Genomic DNA, 12,114 nt, shown 5'->3' with positions numbered 1-12,114 from the left:
TCCCTGTGTATATGAAAAGGTAGCACTAGATCTAAGCCCCCTAACCAGGAATGAAATCCAGTGTAACCACTGCTAGAATCCAGAGTTCACTTGCTGCTCTGAGAAGCAGGCAGCTGGGGCAGGTGGGTGAGCAGTGCCAGGTTCTGCCCTTTCCTAGCCAAGACCTTTAGCCTGTCCCTTTTTTCTTGGCCTTCTTGGTCTCCTCAGTTGAAATTGAAATGGAAGAAGCAGATGAGTTCTGGAGCATTCTCCATCCCCAAACTTGGGCAGCTTCCCCAGGCTTCCCGCAGCTCTCAGACAGAGCCCAACAAAGGATTGAGCAATTCTTTTTAAAGAAAGTGCATGGGGCAGCTCCGTAGTGTAGTGGTTAGCACGTCTGTTTTATATGGTGGAAGTGGCAGGGGGATTAAAGAAGGGGAAAAAAGTGCAACTTCACTTGACTAAAAGTGTGGCTCTTTCAGAGCAGACCCCTCAGGAAGCCAGCTGGTATTTTGTAAGGACTGCCATTTCTTCATACTCCTTCCAGACAGATTTTCAGATGTAGCTTCAGAGCCGTTGAAAACCAGCCTTTTCCCTCTTTAGTCCCAGCTTATGAGAGACTCATCTCACTTATATCACCCTGCTGGCCCCGTGACCAAGCATGACAGTTGACAGAATACAGGTCCACCTTCGGCAGGTAGATGTAGTGCCAACAAAAGCAACCAGAGCATGCATTGAACACCCCACCCCCACCTCCGCCACTTATTAGTTTCCCTGATTCTGGGGCTGGAGCACAGAAATTTCAGGTTGTACCCTGGTTAGGGGAGTCGTGTTAGGCCTTAATACTATAACACTAGTCCATGCCCTCCACCCCAATGAAACTCATGTACTAGTGAGAGAGACAGTCAAAGTGACAAGACAGTGTTGTGATGGGAGCACAGCTACAGGTTGTACCCAGGCCTGGGATGTGGGAGGGCTCTTGAAGAAGAGAGATCATTGAGCTGGTTGTCTGCAAGACAAACCTTGCTCTCTACTTACTCCATGGAGGGCCTGTCAAGAGCAGCCCCACCCCACTATTGGGCAAGCTCAGTTAGGCTGTGCCTTGATGTGGACAGGTGCTCTACTGTACCACCATCAAAACCCACCATCTGGTGATATATGATGATGGCTGGTACAGATCTGAAGGCCACATCTAGGCATGGGAACTCAAAGCTCAGGGCTTGTGGCTGGGAGGCCCCATGACCTGGTTTCCCAGTTCCTCCCACCTGTTCTTCCTGCTGCTTTCCCATTATCCTCTCCTGTTCTAGGGGTGGGTGACTTTCTTTGCTTGGGTGCCTACATCCTGGACAGAGGATGGGGACTGTTACCAGGCTCTCCAAGTGGTTCTGGTACTCAGCCCAGGGCAGCGAGTATGAGCCCTGGTCTCACAGGCTCCTGTGAGCAGAATAGAGCTGGACCCAATGGATTAGGGCACATAGCAGGGCTTGGGTTTCAATCTTGGCTCTGCCGCTTGACCACTGTGTGAGATCCTTGCTGTGCTGACCTCTCTGGGTCTATTTCCCCATGGGTAAGACGACATAAGACACCTACTTCTTAGGGTTGTCATGAGGCTGAAATGAGACTATGTGCATGAACCACTTCCCATAGCACCTGGCATTCCCAGGTGTGCCTTCAGTGTGTATTCAGTGCTGCTGCTATCTTCTGACACAACTGACCGGAGTCTCTCCTCCCATTCCCAATGACATGGGGTCATTTACAACTTAACATTTACAATGTGTAATGTTTACAATTATTACTTTCTCACTCACACTCAAAAAAAAAAGATGGATTGATGGATAGAGGGGTGGAGAGATGGAGAGATATAGCAAGTGTAACAAAATAGAGATAAAGCAAACTACTGATATAACAAATATAGCAAATTGTTAATTACATAATGTAGATGATAAGTATATAGGCATTCACTGTACAGTTCTTTGAACTATTCTGGATGTTTAAAATTTTTCATAATAAAATGTTGGAAAAAACTAATAAAAATAATTTATGAAAAGTATGAAACAAAAAAAGCAAATTGATGAGAATTATTAGAGCTGGGTAACAGTTTATAGGAGCTCATTATACCATTCTTTTATTTTGTGTATGTTTGAAAATTTCCAAATTACAAAAACTTTTTAAAATTTTACTGGGATGCAACACTATGCTAAGTGAAATAAGCCAGTCAGAAAAAGACAAATAAGATAGTCACAAAAAGGCAAATACTGTATGATTCCAGTAATATGAAGTACCTAGAGTTGTCAAATTCATAGAGACAGAAAGTAGAATGGTGGTTACCAGTGGCTAAGGGAGGAGGGAAATGGGGAGTTGGTGCTTAATGGGGATAATTTCAGATTTGCAAGATGAAAAAGTTCTGGAGATTGGTTACACTACAATGTGAAAACACTTAACACTACTGAACTGTACACTCAAAAATGGAAAAGATGGTAAATTTTATGTTATGTGTATTTTATGACAATTTAAAAAATTTTTATACTGGGCAAATATACTATGGGGGCACTTGATATAGGCCACAGTGCTAGATACAGTATATAAAGTTCAGAAAAAATCCACTCTAGATTTTAGTCACAATGAAATACTGGAAATACCATGAAATTCTGAGTAAAATTAGCAAGTTTCAATTCCAGTTCTTACTCTTTTTAAATGTAAGAATAGAAAGAAGTTATTTAATTTTCACTTATTTAGAGATGAGTATGAAAATTTCTATTGGTCAATGCAAAGATATTTTTAGACAAAGAAGATAGAGAATTTGCCATCAATGTTCTGGGCTTGAGGAAAATATGCAACAAAATTCTTTAACTTTAGGACAGAAATCTCAAAATAAGAAGAAAACAATATCAAGCAATAACTCTTGTGACATGTGCATAAAATGAAATCTAAATGGATGATGACTGAGCATTTAAGATATTCCCTACTATAAGGGGAAACCAATAATAGCCTAAGACTTGAATTTTTTATTAAAAAATAAAGTATAGATGTAAAAAGTCATATAATACAAAGTATAGCTTTAATGATTATTATAAGGCAAGCTCCTTTGTAACCAGTACTGAATTCAAAAAAGAACTTTGTCATTCACCGCAGAAGACCCATCTAATTTCAACCCGTCAACCATTATTCTGACTTTATAGCAATTATTTTGCATTTTTATCATTATATCACCCAAGCATACATCCCAAACATTGTAGTTTATTTAAAAATTGTGAGATTTTTAAGCCTTTTTATTCTCAAGTTTCTCATTCAAGTCTGAATTTTCCACAGCCTAGATTTGGATAACTATATACGTGTGGTGCAGTGTATAGAAACCCTACACTACTTCTGTGTTTCTCCTTTATTCTCTTACTACTATCACACTCACAACGCTTCTGGCACTAGGCATGTGTGGGATTTTTCCATGCCAAGCAATTCTCTATAACACCGGCTGGGTGTCCTACAATTCAATTCAATTCTGATACTACCTACCTAGAAATAGCATCAGATTCCACAAGACTGCCCTCCTTCACTTCAGATGCCAATAGCAAGTTCAGGTTGTCACCTGTGCTTCTGGTGACTCCCTCTTTGGGTTCAATTAATTTGCTAGAGCACCTCACAGGAAACCAGTTTACTTACTGTTTACCAGTTTATTACAACAGAATATGTAGGAAGAATATGTTTCCTTGCCTTCTCCAAGCATGCCTCTCTCCAGCACCTCTACATGTTCACCAACCTGAAAGTTCTCTGAATCCCAAGCAATTGGGATTTCATGGAAGCTTCATCACGTAGGCATGATCGATCATTAATTTTATTTTCGACCCCTCTCCCTTTTCAGGAGAATAAGAAATGAAGCTAAAAATTCCAAGCTTCAAATAATGGCTTGATCTTCCTGGTGACCAGCCCCTATCCAGGAACCCACCTAGAGTCACCTTATTAGAACAAAAGACACTGCTGTCACCCAGGAAATTCCAAAGGATTTAGGAACTCTGTCAGGAACTGAGGTCAAGAATCCAATATTAGAACAAAAGATGCTCCTAATCCTCTTATCACTTAGGAAACTATAAGGACTTAAAAAGCTCTATATATATATATATGTATATAAAAATTTTTTTCCTATTACTTCACAAGCAGTTCAACATATTTCTCTGTACTCTGTTTTCTGCAAATTGATAGCTGGATGCAGAAGTCAGATCTGTTCAGGTTTGATCTCTTTAGCAAAACTACAGGTAGTGGCATGTCTTCTCATCAGGGGGCATATGATGTGCTGTGTCATTCTTTTTGTGACGATAGCAGCTGAGATGCTCAATGCCTAGATCCATTCATTGGTGGTTGCAAAATGGTGATATTCAAATTTTAACAATATTTTTTGTTTATTAATTGCAATACTTTTATAGAGAAGCTTTCACTCATTTATCATCTGGTTACTGAAGCCACTCTTTATATAGGAAAAGCAAGATAAATGCTTTATTCTTTTCCCTTTATTTACCAGTTTTCAAGAAATTGACTTGGTTTCCTATCATCCTCCAAAAGTTACTAGATCATTGTGAATTCATTAATTTAAACAAATTAGATGGATTTCAAACAAATTGCAATTATTTTCCCGATGCTCCAATTGTCTCATCTGTGGCCAGTGGGAGATTCTTGAAGATGGGCTGCCAGGTCCTTTAGCCATGATCTTGTAAGCCTTGACAGCTTCCTTACAATCTGTTATGATGATAATATTCCAGGGTTATCTTTACATTTCCACTTCCAGACCTGGAATCAGCTATTTCTCAAAAAAAAAAAAATGCTGTTTTTTTCCCCATGGGAAATGGTATTTCAAGGCCACAATCTAGGTACCAGGGTTGCTCATTACTACTGAGTTGGTCTTTGTTTCTAGGCCTCTTCAGCAGACAGGGCTAGAAACCTCATGGGCACACAGACATACACGCACACATTCTTTAAAAAAAAAAAACTATCTTATGAGATCGTAGTATTTCCAATTCAAATTCAGGAATATAGGTTGTTTTTTACTTAACCTATTCTACATTGTATCTGTATTTCCTTACACACCAAAAATACAGGTTCTCAAAGATATTACAGGATGATAAAATATCTTGTGATTATTCACTTACTTTATCCCTATTGTGTTAGGGATACTTTTAAAAAAAAAAATTAAAAGTGCAAGATTCTTCCTGACCTCAGTTATACCCTATAAAGGTCCTAGATTTCACCAGTTAAAATAAATCCTATTAACCACAAAGATCTTAGAAAGCGAGGTGGCTTCCTCCTTAAATTTCTATATTAACTCCTTTTCCCTGGTTTGTAGCATCCATTCAGGCACAGCATACTCTGGTCAGTAAATGGAAGCTGACATGAAAGCCTTCCAGGCTGAGGCAGTTTTGGTATAGTTAGAGCGCACACACAGAGAAGTACAATCCCAGAGGGCACATGCGGCACTCTGGAAATGAAGGGTGCCTAACAATTTTTAGGGCACCCAGAACAGGGCAGACATTAATCAGGCAGTGTGGGTTAATAGGGCCCCCACTATTCCTTCTCTCCATGGAGCTTCCCACCTAGTCCAATCCAAGTAATTCAGTTTAGTCCTTAGTATCAGAGGGATTGCCTGAAAGCATCCAGTTTTGCTTGTCTGTGACATCTGTCATCCCTCTCACAAGTGTGGACAACATCTGGAGGTGCTCTGTGTGGAAAGTGCAGGGACTGCTGCCGCCCTGCTGTCTCATTATCAGGCTCTGTCAAGTGTGATTTAGACTCAGCAGTCAGTTTGAATTCAACATGCTCACAGCGGCTTGGAAATGAAATGCAATGAGGCATTTTTCTTCAGGAAAATGGGAAAGCTTCCAGCAGCAGTTCAGAAAAACAAAGATCATTAATGCCCTCTCTACTCCCTGGCACTTCCCCAGTTTTTCGTTTGTTTGTTTGTTTGTTTGCTTGTTTAATTTTTCCATGGTTACAACATTAGTGTGTCTCACTCAATGATCATAACCTTACTTTTCCCAATTATTTTACTCTCCTCCAAACCTTTTGTCTGGAAGGGTTGTATGCAAGAAGAAATATTTTCTCAGGAAAACATTTTTATATAATTTAACCAGAAAGACACATCATGTTCAGGAATTGGTCAGGAAGAATCTTGCACTTTTAATTTTTTTTTTCAAAATGGGTTTACATAACCTCCCACTCCTTTGGTCCTGATCATTTCTTCCAGTGAATAGCCTAGGGAAAAAATCAATCTCTTGCTGAGGCAGTTGCATTTAATAATCAACACTTCATAAAGGTGTGTGTAGCAAGAGAGGCAAGGGAAATAGAGTCAGGCTCGCAGTTCATTGGTTCAAACTGCAAGTAAAGTCAAACATAGAAAGTCAACAGCAGTGAGACATCTCCCAGATGGGGTAGGGAGTCTGATCTGTACAGAGTAAGGGAAGGAGTCACACTCCCTGTGATGTCCTCTCCTAGCCTGCAGCGTTCAACAGTAACCACAAGTTAACTAAACAGTCTCTATCAGAAATATGGAGCCGATCAGCAGCTCAGTTGTAGAGAATAATCCCTTTCCTGTCAGCATTTGTATGCTATTTAAATATCATATTCATTCAACATCCGTGATATTTTCATAGTTCATAGCCCTGCAGTCTAAGTAGGCAACTGTTCCAGAATTTGAGTTCTGTTCTTTGAGATGTGCTTTCAGTAAGGCACAGCTCACAATGGGGCTAAAACAGCTGCAGAAGACAGTTTCAGGTTTCAGCTTAGTCAGGGCAATTAGGATCCGTGAATCCAGGATTTTTAAAAAGCCAGTGGCTTTTCCATCAATAGACAATTGGATAAAGAAGTTGTGGTACATATATACAATGTAATATTACTTGGCTATTAAAAATTGAAATCCTACCATTTGCGACAATATGGATGGACCTAGAGGGTATTATGCTAAGTGAAATAAGTCAGAGAGACAAATACCATATGATCTCACTTATATGTGGAATCTAAGGAACAAAATAAATGGACAAGCAAAACAGAAACAGACTCAGATACAGAGAACAAACTGATGGCTGCTAGGTGAGAGGGCGGTTTGGGGACTGAAAATGTGAAGGGATAAGAAGTATAAATTGGTTACAAAATAGTTACAAAATAGTTACAAAATAGTCACTGGGATGTGAAGTACAGCATAGGGAATACAGTCAATACTATTGTAATAACTATGTGTAGTGCCAGGTGGGTACTAGACTAATTGGGGTATCACTTTGTGAATTATATAAATGTCTAACCACTATGCTGTTCACCTGAAACTAATATAAAATAATATTGAATGTCAACTCTAATTGAAAAAGAAAATTAACTTTTTAAAAAGCCAGTGGCTTTTTTTTCGGTAGCAGCAAAGCCAAGACAAGGAAGGGCTCGATAAGCTGTGTTCCCAGCCTAAGTGACAAGTAAAACTTTCCTAAAATCTCTTTGTATCTTGTCAGTATTGGAGTCCAAAAAGACTCACTCAACAGTATGTATATATGGCTAGAAAACCAGCAGCCTCTACAGGCCAGGTATTTTATTTCAACAAGAGCACATTAACAAACTAAAGGCTGTGTTTCAAATCTGCAAAAGTGCCATTTCTACCTAGAGATTGCTCTTTTTTCTTGTTGTCCCCCTTTTTCCAGAGGCTCCAATTGATGCAGGATGAGGCAAGTGGGGACTCAAGCCCTAAGCCTGCTAAAAGAGAGGGTCCTTGACTGCATGCAGGAAAGAATTCAAGCCCACGCCAGAGTTAGAGACAAAAGAAAAGTTTATTAGAGAAGGAATATCGCTCCACAGACAGAGACCTGGTCTCCACCCAAAGACAGAGAATGAGAGAGACTCGTTTGGGGAATTCAGTTTTATATTTGTTTTTCCTTTCGGGGTATGCGTTTGCAGCATTAAAAGTATGGGTATGCAGCGTTAAAGGTATGGGTATGCAGTGTTAAAGACATATTAGTACTCTCAGCCTTTGTCCTGTAGGTGCCCCATGGGAATGAATGATTTGGTTTATTTTGAGTAGAGTACAGCTTAAAGACTTTCTTTGCCTTTAGTGGTATGGGTATGCAGCATTAAAGGTATGAGTAAATAGTTTGTTAGTAATCTCAGCAGGAATCTTCCTTTGTTCTGTGTGTTCCTGATGGTCTGGAAGCACATAGCAGGCTCTGAACACAACTTGGTTTAATATTTAGTCAATTTGTGTAGTTCTCATGCCTCTTCTCTATATCGCAATAGGCAAAAATCATTCGTTATGAAGTCTTATTCTGTTTCCAATAGTCAAAGAGTTTAAATTGCAATCCACCCACAGGCAACAAAAAGCGAGTGAGCTATAATCCATGAACACTTTTCTATTTTCCTTTGCAGCTTTCCATATCAGGATGATCTGTCTAGCACTGCTGAAATGAAGCATATAACATTTTACATCAATTTTTATCATACGCCCAGATGCGATAGCCATAAAATACAAAGCCTTTTACAAGATTCCCCTCCTCTTCTCTCAAGCCCCAAGCCCTAAAAGCAGCATTTACGGGGTTAATGTTACAACTGCCAGGAGATCCAGGCTGCAAAGTAAGGAGTGGCTGCAGTGGAGCTGAGGCAGCTGCTATCTGAAGAAAAGACTAGAGCGGTTTTTTGTTATTTTCTTTTTTTAACCCCCTTTCCCCCTCTAGCTTATCTAAAGCCTTGCTCCATTCCTGGAGACCGATTTAGATATTTTCCTTTGATTTGGAAGAGAGAGCAACAAACTTTTAACAATTTTAGTCCACTCAAAGCCTACCTTCAGGAATTTTGGGACCCTTTCCCCTCCTACCTAGAGAGAGCAACTACAAATTAATTTTTATTGTCTTTAGCTCATACAAAGCTCATTTGAGGGGAATAGTTTAGCCTTTTCTCCTACTTAGAGGAGAGAACAAAAACCAAAACCATCAGCTGAGCTTCTGTTTTTCCTCCCTTTAGACAGCATGGCCAAGAGCAGCCAGGAGATCCAAGGAGCCAACTTGCCTATGGTTAAATTTATTGTTTTCAAATTCCATAGACAGCTGTTATCTTTTACAAGAGATGGCAGCTCAGTTGCTGTTTAACATTGTAATTAACTTCATAGCCACTCAGACACCAAGATTTCGTTACCTTCCATTCCACCCTCGCTTTTTTCCCTAAGTATCACTGAAGCCATTTTAGTGAGTCAGGGTTATTCTACTGTGTCCCATCACTGCCACCACATTCAGTGATTCACTACAAGGACTCATAAGACTCAGGATATAGTTATATTTACACTTAAGGTTAACAGCAAATGGATATGAAGTAGAATCAACAAGGGAAAAAGACACAGGAAGATGCCATGCGCGGGCTTCCTTATGCTGTCTCTCCTTCCCACAAGGGGTCACACAGAACTTGCTGTTCCTCTAGCAACAGAAACACATAAACACATGTGATGTTTCTGCCCAAAGAAGCCTATTAGAGACTCAATGCCCAAAGTTTTCATTGGGATTTAGTCACTAAGCACCCTCTGCTGAGCACACACCAATATTCTAGATCCCCAGAAGGAAGCAGATGTTCAGCATAAACCACACTGTCTGCATAATGAGCCACCCTTATCAGGTGGGGAATGGTGGGAACCCTCCTGAAATCCAAGTTCCCAGATTCTGGCCAGGGGCAAATCTTGTAAGGAGGCCTTTTGAAGGGTAGCAGTCTCAGGCCTGCTATGTTAACCCCTTTCTGGGAACTCATGTCATTCAGTCTCAGAACAGCAATACTAATACCGCCACCACTGATATAATTACTAAGAATAGTTCTGCTGTTCTCTCCCATTTTTTTTTCACGATTGTACTATATCTACATTACCTGAGCCCTTACATACTAAACTTTCCCTTCGAACAGGTATTTAGTCTTACTTCTTAGTTCAGTGCTCAACATCAGTCCTTAGGACAAAGACTCTAGTCTTTTGGTTTCTGAAGTTTATTCTTTAATAGATTCCTTAGAAAGGACTTGTGGAAACAATATTCCTTGGGTTCTTACATGATGATAACGTCTTGTCCATGTCCTTTCTAGTTGAAAGACAATTCTTCTTGGTATAAATTTCTTGACTCACATTTTCTTTCCTAGTGTATCTTAAATGTTACTCTACTTTATTCTAATATAAAGGGTTGCTATCAAGTCTGACGATGATCTAATTTTCTTATCCTTATAGGTTACTTGCTCTTTTTTTTAGATGCTGAAAACATTTTTTTATCTTTGAAGTCCAATAATTTAGGGAATGTGACTTGATAATGATATTCTCAGGTTCACAATGTGCTCTTTCAAATAACTTTTCTATTCCTCCCACCCCCCACCTTCCTGAGATAGCAACTACTTGTATATTAAGCAGTTTTATGCCACAGTTGATACTCTGTTCATTTTATCAGTTTTTTTCCCTTTACATTTCAGTTTAGATAGTTTCTATTACTATGTCATCAAATTCACTAAACTGTTCTTCCGTATTGTCTAATCTGCTGTTAATCCCATCCATACTTTTTTTTTTTTCATTTCAGGTGTTATAGTTTTCATCTTTCAATGTTCTATTTGGGCCTTTTAAAAAAATCTTCTATGTCTCTACTTAATATCCTTAATCTAGGCTTTCGAACATTTGGAATAGAATTATAATGGCTGCTTTAATGTTCTTCACTATTGATTCATAATCTGTGTCATTTCTGGGTCAATTTGAATTTATTTATTTTTCTCCAAATTATGCATTATATTTTTCTAGTTCATTGCATACCTGGTTATTTTTTTACTGGATAACAAACATTGTGAAATTTACCTCAAGGTTGGATATTTTTATATTCCTACAAATACTGCTAAGCTTTATTCTGGGACGTAGTTAATTTATTTTGGAACAGTTTGATTATTTCAGGTCTTGCTATTAAGCTTTATTAGGCAGAGCCAGAGCAGCAGTTAGTCTAGGCTTAATTTAACCACCATTACTAGCCTTCTAGGTACTCTACTCAATTCTCTGTGAATTATGAGGTTTTCCATTTTATCTGGTGGAATCCGGAACTATTCCTGGTCTTCTGTGAACTCCCAGGATTAGTCCCTCTAATCTTTTCTGGTGGTTCTTTGCTTTGCCTAGCCTTGAATAGTTTCCTCACATGCATGAGCTGAGGAGTACTCAGTTGAAGACTCCAGAGAGATGCTCTGGAGCTCTTTCCATCTTTATGCAGCTCTCTCCTCTTCAGTGCCTTGCCATATGCCCTGTAGCTCTTCCTAGATTCCCTTTCTCAGCACTATGACTGGAAACTATCCAGGCTGAGGCATTTGCAGGGCTCACTTCATTTTTTCTCCTTTCTCAAGGATCACTGTTCTTTGTTGCCTGATGTCCAATGTTTTGAAGACCATTGTTTCTTATATTTTATCATTATTTTAGTTGTTTTGGATGGGAGGGTAAATCTGGTCCTTGTTACTCCATCTTGGCCAGAAGGAGAAGGAAATCTATTCTCAGTATGCAGTTTCAATTTTTTATTATTCCAGAAAGTTTTCTTGAATTATAGTTTTTAGTATTTGTTTGTTCCCTTGGTCTGCTTTTCTTTTTCCTATGTTTTATGAATGCGATATTATTTTTCTAACTTCAATATTTGTCATTTGCTTTCAAATATTTTTGTTTTTTTAAAAAATTTCCTCCTCTTTGCCTTCCATTTCTGTTAAACTATCATGTGTTAAGCTTATTTGTTGTGTGTTCCTTGTAGTTTACTTTTTATTCAGAAATGATTTTTTCTTTAACTTCCAAATATTTCCTGAGATCATTTCTGAAATTTTCTAGTTCTTATTTATGTTATTCTTTCATTGTTATGTATCATTTTCTTAATGTCTTTTAGCTTGTTTGAAATAACAGGATAAAGCTTTGATCTGTTCTGTGAGCGTGTGTTTCTGGCATGCTTTCACTGTCTCTAAGGATGATATTCTAACTCTTATGCTTTTATTCTTATAGCAACATTGTATGAAATTTGCCCTCTGTACATTTTTGTTGTTCTTATATGGAATTATTTTTCTTTAAATTTTGGAAGGTGGTCCGGTTCAGGGTAGCTTCTCAAATCTCATAGCTCCCTCTTCTGTTGTTTTTGCATAGTGCTAAACATTGTGGCAACTTGT

This window comes from Pteropus medius, unplaced genomic scaffold, assembly GCF_902729225.1.
Source record: "Pteropus medius unplaced genomic scaffold, Ma_sr-lr_union100, whole genome shotgun sequence".
NCBI classification, from domain to species: Eukaryota; Metazoa; Chordata; class Mammalia; order Chiroptera; family Pteropodidae; genus Pteropus; species Pteropus medius.
This window is presented reverse-complemented; position numbering follows the sequence as displayed.